The sequence below is a fragment of the Rhamphochromis sp. 'chilingali' genome (assembly GCF_963969265.1).
Source record: "Rhamphochromis sp. 'chilingali' genome assembly, chromosome: 7".
In the NCBI taxonomy this organism is placed as follows: domain Eukaryota; kingdom Metazoa; phylum Chordata; class Actinopteri; order Cichliformes; family Cichlidae; genus Rhamphochromis; species Rhamphochromis sp. 'chilingali'.
The window spans coordinates 41,221,017-41,234,041 of NC_137934.1; the positions used below are offsets into that span (position 1 = coordinate 41,221,017).

At 42.4% G+C, this 13,025-nt stretch overlaps 1 long non-coding RNA gene across 1 annotated transcript; it reads right to left on the reverse strand.

Moving 5' to 3' along the window:
* Positions 1-23: 23 nt before the first annotated feature.
* LOC308400119 lies at positions 24-10,190 on the reverse strand. The gene is made up of 5 exons (XR_013972316.1): positions 10,133-10,190; positions 4,254-4,372; positions 3,983-4,171; positions 740-878; positions 24-650 (listed from the first exon to the last, which is right to left on the reverse strand). It is a non-coding gene; the product is annotated as an uncharacterized lncRNA (long non-coding RNA).
* Between the last annotated feature and the right edge of the window lie 2,835 nt (positions 10,191-13,025).

Below are 13,025 nucleotides of genomic sequence, written 5' to 3' on the forward strand. Positions count from 1 at the left end.
TTGAACTTAATGCTTGTTGCCCAACCATCATATCCTGTGCCATTGCCAGGCTCTTTGAGGCAGGGATGTTTGGAAACTAGCTCCTGTGCAACAGATGTTATTTCATTCTTGTCAGGGTACGCTTTGATTGCAAACATTTCTTGTGCCAGCTTGTCTAGAATTTCCATCTTGATGTCTCTTGTTACACTTAAATTTGCCCCTGCTTTCTCATATACCTCATTGCCCTTGCGAAGTTTTAACGCTACATCATAGGAAAAGGTTGGGATAGGAAATGGATTTGGCCACTGTGAAGTGCTACGCATGTAGGTCTTTGTGGATGAGGATGGGCTGAAAGAAGATGCTGAACTCACACTGGCTGTATCAATAGATGAGATAGCGCTATGATCAGATGGAGTCTGTGGTGGCGAGGCTGATGCATTTTCCTCCCAAATGAGGTGCAACACTGCCCGCCCAACAGGTAGCTCCTTAATATCCATCAGGTTGCAAAGTGCGTTCCCAAAATCTGGGTCTTCATATTGTATTGCAAAGTCACCTTCAAGTCCAAGCTTTGCTTGTAGTTCATCTTGAAGCTGCTTCACAGATTCTGGAACAGTGGACAGTTGGATTTTTCTGATAAGTTTTGGACTGACGTGGACTCGCAGTAACAGGGCCTGTGAAGACAAACCAAAAAAGGGCGCAATTCTAAATAATTGACAAATTCAAAGTAATCAACTGAAAACTATTTAAAAATAATACATACCATCACTTTCAATGCAGGAGGCACGTAACAGGTGTCACCATCAGTTGTCCATCTACGCAGTATTCAGCTAAAGGGTGGTAATCATTCAAATCTTCTGGGTCAAGTATTTCCAGATCTTTGTAGCTGCTGTCAAGCCGATCTGTAATGTTCCATAAACCAAGAGGAGAGCTTTGTAGCAACAAATGACACTTTCCCAGAGTCTACCAAAATGTTCAGTATCTTGTAGAATTCAGGTAGTCCACTCAGTTGTCCTGATGAAATGATCATGCCTTTAACATACTGGGTCCCATACAGATAAACACATTTAGCAAATGACACAGCTTTTACCTGTGGATATTTCAGTTTCAAGCACTTCTGAAGATTTTCATTCAAGAAACAGATGTCAACTGTGTCAATATTATCAACATGCAGACTTGGTTTAAAAAGACTGTGACCATCTAAGAAGTATGCCATCATTTGTTGATGCTTTGAAGAAAGTGTTAGTAGTATATTCTTAAAGCATTGGACATCATGCACAGTTTTCTTGAAAAAGTTGTGCTTAGATTCAAATCGAATAGTCCACAAATCAACTAAGGGACCAAAACAACGCACAAGATGACTATAATGTTCAATATAGTGGTGTTTTGGCTTCAAATTAAAACCAGGAAAAGTCTCTATCAGTAATCATCGATGATCCAATATTTTGGTGTCCAAGTATGACAATATTTCTTCTGATAGAGTTGTCGAGACAACAATCTCAACAAGCTCCTTAAGGTCCATCAATACTTCCCATAATTCAAATTCAAATTTTATTTGTCACACACACACAACCATACACAGTATGACATGGGGGTGAAATGCTTGTAGCTGTACAATGCCCGACCATTAAATGACAGAAGAAAAGTTTTACAATATTTACAATTTACAGTTTACTACAAAAATTTACAAATTAACTTAGGAATTGGCTCATGTTCTGGTATACGGGTCCCAATGATAAAAGGCAGCAAACGCAAAAGTGTCCAGTTTTCATGTCCATTGCCACTCACTCTTCCTGTTCCAAAACTGGCTTTTGTAATTTGTTGTGGCTTGTTGAGCTTATCAGAGAATTTATATAGAAATGATTTTATACGTTTGTTTAGTCCTTCAAATGTAATAAAACCCTTTCTGATTAAATCTTGAAGACACAAACACAATTCCACAGGGACAACACCTTCAAAGAAATCATGTAATATATCTGGAGGAAATCCAGTGACTGGATGAAAATAGGACAACGCACTTAAGGCACAGGAACCTTTGACACCACACACACTTTGTCTTTGACCATCCTCAAGCTCTTCTAGAAAAATGTTATGCTGTTCCACAGTTCTTAATGGAAATTGTTATGAGGTGGCTGTGTGCGGACAGGAATAGGACCCAAGGTGCAGACTCCAGAGACAAACTTAAACCGAAACAGCTTTAATGCTGAACTCAAACATAACATAACTGGAAAAACTCAAAATAAACTAACACCGGTGGACTGACAAAACACACAGCAAAATAAACGACACGGACACAGAGAAACACAGGGCTTAAATACACAGAGGGAGCAATCAGGGAATGAATAACAGGAGGGAAACACAGCTGGGGCAAATCAGGCCTAACGAGACAAGGGGAAGCAAAACCAGACACATTAACATCAGACATGGACTTTCAAAGTAAAACAGGAAACATAACACAGACTCACAGGCAGGCACTATAACAAAGGGAACAGAGACGTGGGACCAGGGCAGACACAGACACTGACTGGATGTGGGGATACAGCAGACAGGGGAGACAGCAACTACGGAACACAGACAGAAAACCAGAACACTAAAACTCTAACCAAACCCCACCCAGAGGACCCAAACTAAGAATGATCCTAAAACCCGTCAAGAAAAGCTAGAAAATAATGAAATAACAAAATCAAAGAACCAAAACACAAAACACTGGGTCAACGACCCAGGGACCCTAACAGAAATTCTGTAGGATCAAGAGCTGCAATCTGATGTTTATCAATACTACAAAATCGACAAAATTTGTCAACATTAAAGGACTCCAAAAAGCCTGCAAGGCTGTGAGCCCCAAGGTTATCTGCACAGACACAAAATACAGTTCCCTTTAAAAAACTATTTAAAGATTCAACATACACCCCTGTGCTTTCAAGACATTTTAAATCCTCAATGAGTGGATAAAGAAAAGCATCATACCCAAACTGTTTAACGTCTACACTTTTACCAAGAAGAGCAAGCTGTATTGAGTGTAATGTAGAACGAAACCTTGCAGATAAGTTGAGTACAATAGACAGCAGTTATTTTATGAATTTTTAGAGATGTTCCTAAAGGGTTGCATATTTCAAAGTCGTCAATATACAAAGCTAAACTAATGCAAGTATCTTGCAATCCTAAAAGCTTGTTGTTTTTGAAATACTGCCCATCTCTAAATGATCTGTAACCTTCACTAATTTCTTTATCAAATGCTAACTTTTCAAAGAAACTTTTCCCTTTCAATAAGTTCTCCAAGACCTGGTTTACTGAGACATAAACAAATGTATTTCTAGTTCTCGCTTTGTAGATGTACTCTGTAGGCTCAATTACATGAAAATTATTCTTGAAATAAATATTTCTCTTGTAATCAGTAGACAATGCACCTTTTGGTTCTGTTGAGATAATTAATGGGTTGGTTTTGAAAAGTGCATCATTTATATTTTTAATTACATCATCATCTGCCTCAATGTTCTGTTCAGCAAGCACCTCTTTGATTCTTTGAAATGATTGAACCTGAGAAAATTTTAAAATGTCACTAATTTCCTCAATAATTCTCTGCAAAGCACTTTTAGAAACATGTAACAAAGTTTGCATGCATAGAAAAAGTCTAGCTATTTTATGTTCAAGACATTGGTAATCTACAAACTCATTGTCCTCTTTATCACTTGATGCTACACCTGAACCACTTGATAATGTCTCTGGCTCCTGAGAGGTATTTAAGGATTTATCAGGGGAGCTACTTTCACTAGGACATGCATTTGCATGAGAAATCAGTCTAATACAGTTTTTTATATCTTTTGAGTTTTTGTGCTTTCTGCTTGTGTGTGACGTAAAGGTTGATAAATTGTTGGTAGCATAGTCACATTTTTGGAAAGGACAGGATACAGTCTGATTTTTTTTTAAGTGCCTTAAAATATGTGAAATAAATGTATGCTGTGAGCAGTTTTCCTTAAATTCACAAAAAAATGTTGAGATCTCCTGCCTTTTCTTAGCCCTGTTGTGTGATCTGCTGAGGTGAGACTTCAATGCCCCTCGTGTCCTAAACGAACAGACGCAGTCACTGTAAACACAGGGCAAATGAAATCCTCTTCTATGTCGTAGCTGGTGATGTCTTAAGAGTACTTCTTGGCTTGAACAGACAAAAGAGCAGAACTGGCACTGCATACAAAAGCTATAATGAGAAGAGAGGAGAGGACAGTGTCAACAATTCAAAAGAAACCTGAATTAATCTCAAATTACCAAAGTTACATTACCTGATAATGTGTTTGGGGCGGGGGGCAGGCACTCCTGTTCTGATTCCTCTCCTTACCAACTCCTCATCAGTCCCTCATAAATCAGGACAAGCAGTGGTCTGGAGTTGGCTTTTAATTCTCTAAATAAATAAAAATAGCAATTAGTTTTAAAATAAAATACCAGCTTCCTGACATTACTTAAGAATTTTTTTGGCTCACTAAAGTGAGCTGATTCTGCCTTGTAAAATGCCATGTGAAACACAGTAAAACAAAGAATTTACAAAACATACATTACATCAAATGTTTAATTTATTTAATTTATTATTAACAAATTGTATTCTACATGGAATGCACCAACAGTATACTGGGATGTATTATGTAAGCCAAGGATAATTTTGTGTGATTGGTTTTACAACTTAGAATGACAAACATTGGATTGAGAGTATGAGTGGGATAAAACTCCTGAAGCATCTGTTTAAATTATCAGTGCATTTATTAATGGTGCTCCATAAATAAACCAAAACAATGTTGTTTTTGTGCATAACAAAAAGCTCACAATTGTGCAGTCAAAATGTAAAATAAAAGATGCTGAGCATAATAACAAAGACAGATTTTGCAGCTGCTCTGTTTCCAAGTTCTACTGCGTGACTGACAGCCTGGAGTTTGAAATCCTCTTTGTAACTGTTGTAACTTTATGCAGTGTTGCTCCAACTGCCCGTGTAGCGTGGGTTGTGGTCAACAATAACTTTAGACCAAGCACAGAGGACTGAGACGAGGCTATGGTGGAGGTCCAGACTTTTACTCCATAAGCTCAGAACACATACAATAACACAGTACCACCTACTGGTGGGAGGTAGTAATAGCTGCTGCTTATTACAATATACCACATCCCTCTTTTCCGAGATAAAGATACTACCTCTTAACTCCAATATTTTGTAACATAAATGCACCTTTTAAATCGTAGGAACATTAACAATATTATATTCTTGAGACATTAAGTAGAGCACACCTCAGATTGCTTGTCACTTGAGCAATGCAAATACACATCAGTGTAGTGTTTTGAAACAGATGAACACATGACAGATTAGATAAGACATGTCAAAATGAACATATGAAACGTGACATATTTTCTCTCTTTTCCAACAAGACAGTTATCTAGCTTGTACAGAACAACGCAGGTACAGGATAGAGTGACTTTAAGTTTCCCAATCACTTAGTCTCTATACCTGGCAGGGCGTATTATTGCTCGGCCACTGCGTGTGTAACATGTGGGTGTGTTGTCCATACTTGCAGGACTAGAGTTTTGTGGGGTGTCATTTGCTGGTGGCTCCACTGGCTCTTGGGTGTGAACGGACAGTTCATCTGGGTCCATGGGTGTGTCCTTGAACAGACTTGGGTGTATTTTCCTCAGATGTCTCCTGTTCCTCCTGAGCACTTTACCATCTGGTGTTTGCACAGTGTAGGAGCGTGGTTCCTCTCGCCGATGAGTTACAACAGCTGGCTCCCAACCGCGCCTTGTTTGCATGTGCACAGTCTCGCCTGGGGTCAGAACAGGCAATGGTCTTGCGTGCTGATCATAGTGGCGTTTCCGCTTTGATTGCAACCCGCGCACTTTGTCGTGAATGTTCTGTGGGGTTGACTGCCTCAACACAGCACTGGTGCATGGCAGGGTGCTGCGGAGAACCCGTCCCATCAACATTTGTGCAGGTGACACACTAAGTCCTGTGACTGGAGTGTTCCTCAAAGACAACAGCACTAGATGTGGGTCTGTTCCAGTCCGTGCGGCTTTCTTAAGTGCATGTTTGACAGTCTTTATGGCTCGCTCCGCCATGCCATTCGAAGAAGGAAAGCCGGGACTGGAGAAAGTTAGCTTTATCTCCCAGGATGCTGCAAACGATCTCATCTCGTGGCTGGCGAATGGAACATGATCGCTCACTATCTCTTTGGGAATTCCGTGTCTTGCGAAGACTGATTTCATCTTCTGAATCACAGAGTGTGCCGTTTTGTCAGGTAAGTTAAGAACTTCTGGATATTTCGATAAATAATCCACTAACAAAAGATATGGATGATCGTTCAGTTCGAAGATGTCTGCTCCGATTTTCATCCATGGCAGCTCTGGAATCTGGTGTGGAATAAGCGGTTCAGCCTGGTTCTTTGGCTGCATTTGCTGGCATTGTTCACACTTTTCAAGCATGGTCTCTATATCGCGTGACATGCCAGGCCAGTACAGCACTCTTCTTGCTTTGGCTTTTGTGCGCTGCACGCCTTGGTGGGCAAGGTGCAGCTTCTCCAGGATCACACGCCTGAAGCTTTGGGGTATTACGATCTTGTCCCCGATCATAATAATGTCATCGTGGAAACTGATATTGTGTCTCATAGGCCAGTAGCTGTGGAGTGTTTTGTCTAAACTCTTCCTTCTGGGCGGCCATCCGTTGAAGTGTCTTTCGCGCACGGCTTGTAGTACGCTGTCTGCTGCCACTGCTTTTTTCAGGTCACACAATGTTTTCTCGCTCAATGCTGCTGTGGCCTCCAGAGCATACACAACTCTTTCATCATTTGCGTTTTCACTCACGTTTCCGTCGTCACTGGTAGTTGTGGCACGTGAGAGTGCATCGGCTATGAACATGTCTCTGCCGGGGGTGTATGTGACGGTGAGATCATATCTCTGTAGTTGCAGCAGCATTCCTTGTAGCCTCGCTGGTGCCTTGCATAGCGGTTTGCGCACTATCGCCTCCAGGGGTTTATGATCAGATTGCACTGTCACTGGTCTTCCATAGACATACTGGTGGAATCGTTTAGCGGCAAACACAATGGCTAGCAACTCTTTTTCTATTTGTGCATACCTTTTTTCTGTGTCTGTGAGTGCTCGTGACGCGTAACACACAGGTTGTCCGTCTTGTAATAGGCATGCGCCCAGCCCATCTTTTGAAGAATCGGCCTGCAGTGTTAGTGGTTTCTTGTGGTCATAAAATCTCAACACTGGAGCTTGTGTGAGCGTCGACTTGAGCGTCTGTAACGCTACTGTGTGATGTGGCTGCCACTGCCACACTGTGTCCTTCTTGAGTAGCTGTCTCAAAGGTGCTGTGAGCAATGCTTCATTTTGGATGTACTGTGCCAAAAACTTCGTCATTCCCAGCAGACGCTGAAGGCTTTGTTTGTCTTCTGGAGTCGGCATGTCAACAATAGCTTTGATCTTTGAAACATCTGCTTTCTGCCCTGCTGCTGTGATGATATGGCCCATGTATTTCACTGTGTCAACTTTGAACTGAATTTTGTCCTTGTTAAACTTCACGTTAGCTGCTCTTGCTTTCTCCATGACCTTCTGCAGGATTTCATCGTGTTCGTGCTCTGATGTAGCTGCAATTATCATATCATCTGCAATGATAAATACACCAGGAATGTTGCCGAAAGTCTCACAATTCTTTTGTTGAAAGACCTCGCTGGCTGATTTGATCCCGAATGGGAGTCGGAGGAAGCGATATCGGCCCCAAGGTGTATTGAAGGTACAGAGCTTTGATGACGGCTCGTCCAGCTTGATCTGCCAGTATCCATCTTTTTCATCCAATATGGTGAAGATGGATTTTCCTGCTAGCTTGCTGCGAACGTCCTCGTGTGTGGGAATGGAGTAGTGCTGGCGTTTAACTGCTTGGTTCAGATCACAAGGGTCCAAGCACACCCTTAGTGTTCCGTTCTTCTTCTGTGTGGCGACAAGACTGTTGACCCAATCTGTAGGCTCATTGACAGGCATTATGACATCTCTGTTTTGTAAGTCCTGTAGCGTCTTCTTCAGCGCATCCATTATGGAGAGTGGCACGTTCCTGCATGCGTGAATCACAGGTGTTGCATTTGGGTCAATATGTATGTGGTGAAGTCCAGGGAACTCACCTAAGCCTGTGAACACATCAGCGTACATCTCCACAAGTTCTTCCGAGGTAGAAGGTGGTTTAGCTGATTTCGGTACAGAGGATGTCATGGCAAGGGTCTCAACTCGTTGCACCAGATGGAGCTCTTCACAAGCTTGTCCACCTAGGATCGGTTTATCTGCATGGCTTGATACAAGAAAGTCAAACACAGCCTTGTGCTTCCGTGCTTCACACTCAAGAGACACCACACCATCTGCACGTATGCGGGCTCCACCAAAAGCTATGAGTACAGTCTTTGTGGGCTGTAACCGAGGCATATCTGGTAACTCGTCATAAACTGATCTGGGGAGCACATTTGCGTCCGCACCTGTGTCTAGCTTGAAGGTGAGTGGTACGTCTCCGATTGTCACACTTTCATGCCATTTGCCAGTCTTGTGCTTGTCGCTGGATACCATGCCGATGTATAGTGAATCGCCATCAGTTTCAATGTTGTTAATAGTTTTTGTTTTCTTGAAGTGTCTACTCTTCTCTGCGCTAGCTCTGCACACTTTTGAGAAGTGGTTATTTTTCCCACACTTGTGACATGTTGCCCCATAGGCTGGACACTGTCGGAATGCGTGTTTGTTGCCGCATTTGTGACAAACTGTTTGTTTGTCGTTGCTCAGTTTGTTTTTACTGTGTCCTGATTTAATGTATCCTGGCATTTTTCTTAATGCGTCCACTGACGTGTCTTGGGCTGCAGTTATTGACTGCATGGCCTGAATCTGTGACTTGGCCACTTCTGCTGATCTGCATATTTCTATCGTCTTGCGCAGTGTGAGGTCGTTGTCACGAAGCAATCTCTCTTTTAGTCTTGCATCACTTATGCTGAACACCAATTTATCCCTGATCATGTCGTCCTCATTGATCCCAAATTCACAACTTTTACTTCTCTGACGGAGTTCCGTGACATATCTGTCCACTGTTATATCCGCCGACATTGGGTATGACCAGAACTTGTGGCGTTCAAAAACAACGTTCTTTCGTGGACTACAGTATTCCTTAAACGTTTTCAAAATGTCCGCCATTGTCAGTGCGTCTCCGGTCGGGGTCACTGTGAGCGTGTTGTACACTTCAAGCGCTTCTTCGCCGATAGTGTGGAGAAGAATGGCTATTTTAACCTTTTCATCCTTCTCCAACGCACCCGTAGCAGTCATATACAGTCCGAATCTTTGTTCCCATCTGCGCCAGGTCTCAGATAAATTGCCTGTGAGCAGTAGCGGTGATGGTGGCTTGAATTGCTCCATGCCGTTAGCAATGGCTACTGTTAGCTAATCTACGGCTAGCTTACTCACGTCGCGGTCCCTGTTCACACGGTCTTGCCGACTTCTGACACCATGTTGTAACTTTATGCAGTGTTGCTCCAACTGCCCGTGTAGCGTGGGTTGTGGTCAATAATAACTTTAGACCAAGCACAGAGGACTGAGACGAGGCTATGGTGGAGGTCCAGACTTTTACTCCATAAGCTCAGAACACATACAATAACACAGTACCACCTACTGGTGGGAGGTAGTAATAGCTGCTGCTTATTACAATATACCACAGTAACCGTGTCTCTTACAGATGCCATTTATGGTCCTTACACGCATAATATGGTAATATTACGTTGAAGCAGAGTACGTATCACTCTGCGAGGCTCCTCGGTAGCCGTAATGCTCCAACAATCCATCAAGCAGTGCTGCTTCATAGCTTACCAAAGTCGTACCAAAACATTTTTTGACATATTTTTTAAGCTGTGTACCACATAAAATTGGTTCGAGGTCAGTAAGCACAACCAGAATTCATACATAAGGCAGACTGTCGATTTTTGAGATGAAAGGATTTTAGGCCGTGCGTCAACGGTTAGCCCGGTTAGCTCGTTAGAGCCGCCCAGCTCCACGCACGGGGTGATCCGCGGTAACTAGTTAACGGAGATTTGCCCCATTAATGCAGTTATGGCATTAACTTTACGCTGACAGCACTAAAATAGTAATCTTCAAATGTTTTCTTTTTACCGACCAGCTCCTCTTTGATAGCTGCCGTGTCCATCTTGTCGTTGCCTGCAGGTGAAGCGATGGGGGAGGTGGAGTTGTGTTCAGTGAAGGAGAGAGGCGGAGAATAGGCTCCTCTGATTATTTACGAGCACGTGCAGAGGATGCCCAGCATTGTCCATAATGTCCATCAGTTTCTTTAATGTCCTTTTCTCTGCCACTGTCACCAAAGTGTCCAGCTTCATGCCGACCACAGAGCCAGCCTTCCTGATTCGTTTTTCCAGCCTGGATGAGTCCTTTGCTGTGCTGCTCCCCCAGCACACCACAGCATAGAACAGTACTCCTGCAACCACCGACTGATAAAACATCCTCAGGAGCTTCCTGCAGATGTTGAAGGACCTCAGCCTTCTGAGGAAGTACAGTCGGCTTTGGCCTTTTATGTACAGGTGCTGCGTGTTGCATGACCAAACAAAACTTTCAGTGCACTGTGAAAGTAAAAAAACAAACAGACAGGAAGGCCTAGTTAGGACATATCTAAGCATGCTCTTCACCTTGGAAGGGTAATTCAAACCAAAACTAATTGGCAGGTTCAACTTGGTAACAAAAGAAAATGCCTCAGCCAGATAAATCCCCAAAACATTCATCCATCAGCCACACACACCACATAACACTGCTGTTCTATTAGATAATGAGTTTCTTCCCATGTAGCCAGGTGTGTGTCGAGGTAAAGCCTCCCCCACACATCAGAACCCAGAATCTATTAGTGCCACCCATTTTAAACCCTCTCTACAGCATTCTGTTTGCACCTGCTATCATTCAATCATCTTTCCTAACATAATACTAGTCCACTAGTTTACATATCACCTCTCATCCCACTAAGTGAACTGGACAAGATGATAAAACAGAAACGCATGCTTAAGATGTTATCTGGTCTTCATTGCATGTGTATATGTCTTAATAGGATTAATGCATTTTCTGTTTGTGTGTGTGATTTTTGCGTGCCTCTCCTCCTTGCAGTGTTTCAGACACTTTTCAATTCTCCACTCAAAGGCAGTCGGTTTTCCTCCCCAGGTTCCTTAGCCCAATTTGATCTCGCACACTAAACAACAGCGTTCTTCCATGTCTCCTCCCCCTCCTTCCACTGTACTCTCGTCTCCCCCCTTGCAGCAGTCCATTGCATCTCCATCCATCCAGTCATGATGATGGTGTTTTCTCCTTGCTGATGCCTTTTGCACATACTGCTGTTGCTGCTGGACCCCTCGCTGCTCAGGATACTGCTGTTGTCTCTTGACCTGCCATGTTGTTGCTTTTGGATCTGCATTTCTTGTTTTCAGGGAGACGTTAACATCCTTGGAGCTTGCTTTTCGGGATGAGGAACACATGGAAGTGAAGCTGTAAACCAATTCAGCCAAAACTCGTCCTGGGTGTTTCTAATGATGTTAAACTATTATTTTACTCCGACCGCCGCCTGTGGAGATTGATCCAGGTCTGCTTCCCACCTGCAACTGACACACTTAGACATTTTGATCATTCTCATCACTACTTAAATCACACATCTCCCCTCGCTTTTGTTTTTGAGCCAACAGAACCACGTCATCTGCAACAAGCAGAGATCAGATTCTGAGGCCCCGGGGCAGACCCAGGACACACTGGAGAGATTATATCTCTTAGCTGGCCTGGGAACGCCTTGGTGTTCCCCCAGACAAGCTGGAGGAGGTGGCAGGGGAGAGGGAAGTCTGGGCTTCTCTGCTTGAGCTGCTGCCCCCATGGTCCTGGACAAGCGGGAGAAGTTGGGTGGATGTTATATTTGAAGTGCTTACAACTCATAAACAATGATGTCTGGAGACCAGAGCTCCCTCACAGGTAGAGAAGTCTTAGTGACACCATCACACTCCTTGGGGTCCCAGACCAGGAACTAATTGTGCCAGTACTGCCACAAAAGTAAATCTCCAGTGTAACATTTAAATATGTGAGCAGCTTTTTACAGTGTCCATGGTTATTCCTGTTATAAATGTTACATTTAGTGAGTACTTACCAGTCTCAGCCACAAGAAAGTAGTGAGTATCTGTGTTTTGTCATTCTGAAATACAGTGAATATTAGTAATCCTGTTACAGACTGAATTGAAAACTCCAGAACACGTAAAAAAACCCTCTGAATCACGTACAAACTCCAAAATACGTAAAAACACAACAGAAGTGCTTCAGGATGCTCGGGGCAGTGTTGAGCTTTTGTTACCTTGTGGCTACACAAGCTAGGAAGTACCAACGACCGGATTTAGTGTGTGGTCGTAACAGGTAAATGAACATTCTTACAACATTATTTGTAATAATAATGCTTGTGTATAAATACACAAACACACATGCTTTCAATTGTGTAATTTAAGTGATCTAGGCAGCTCCGTTTTGGAAGTTCAGTTAACGCTAGAAATGTATTTTGGAATTTGTACGTGTTTTGTCTCTAGGGGCCACCGCATATATTTATATAAACATACATAAATAAAACCACAGGTTTTTTTTTTTTTACATTACTAATTTTGTGCATAATTTTATATTGTTGTTAATAATAAATTAATTAAAGCAACGAAACAACCTGAAGAGCCGGTTGGGAGTTGAAAGAGCCGGCTCTCTAAAAAGAGCTGGAAATCCCATCACTAGAATGCAACACACAAAAATCAGTGATTCTTGAGATAAGGAACAAAACATGTCCGGCAGATAAAACCCAATTTTGTGGTTAAAAATATGCATACAAGTGTTACCCAACTGCCTAAAAGACAAACCAAGGCAATGTTTATACAACAAAAGTATGATTTAGCATTTTTTATACATATATATTTATTTTAAATGGTACAATACATTACCATTACCTTAAAAATCCGCTGTCCACAAGCAGGTGTGATGATATTAAAATACAGAAAAAAAAT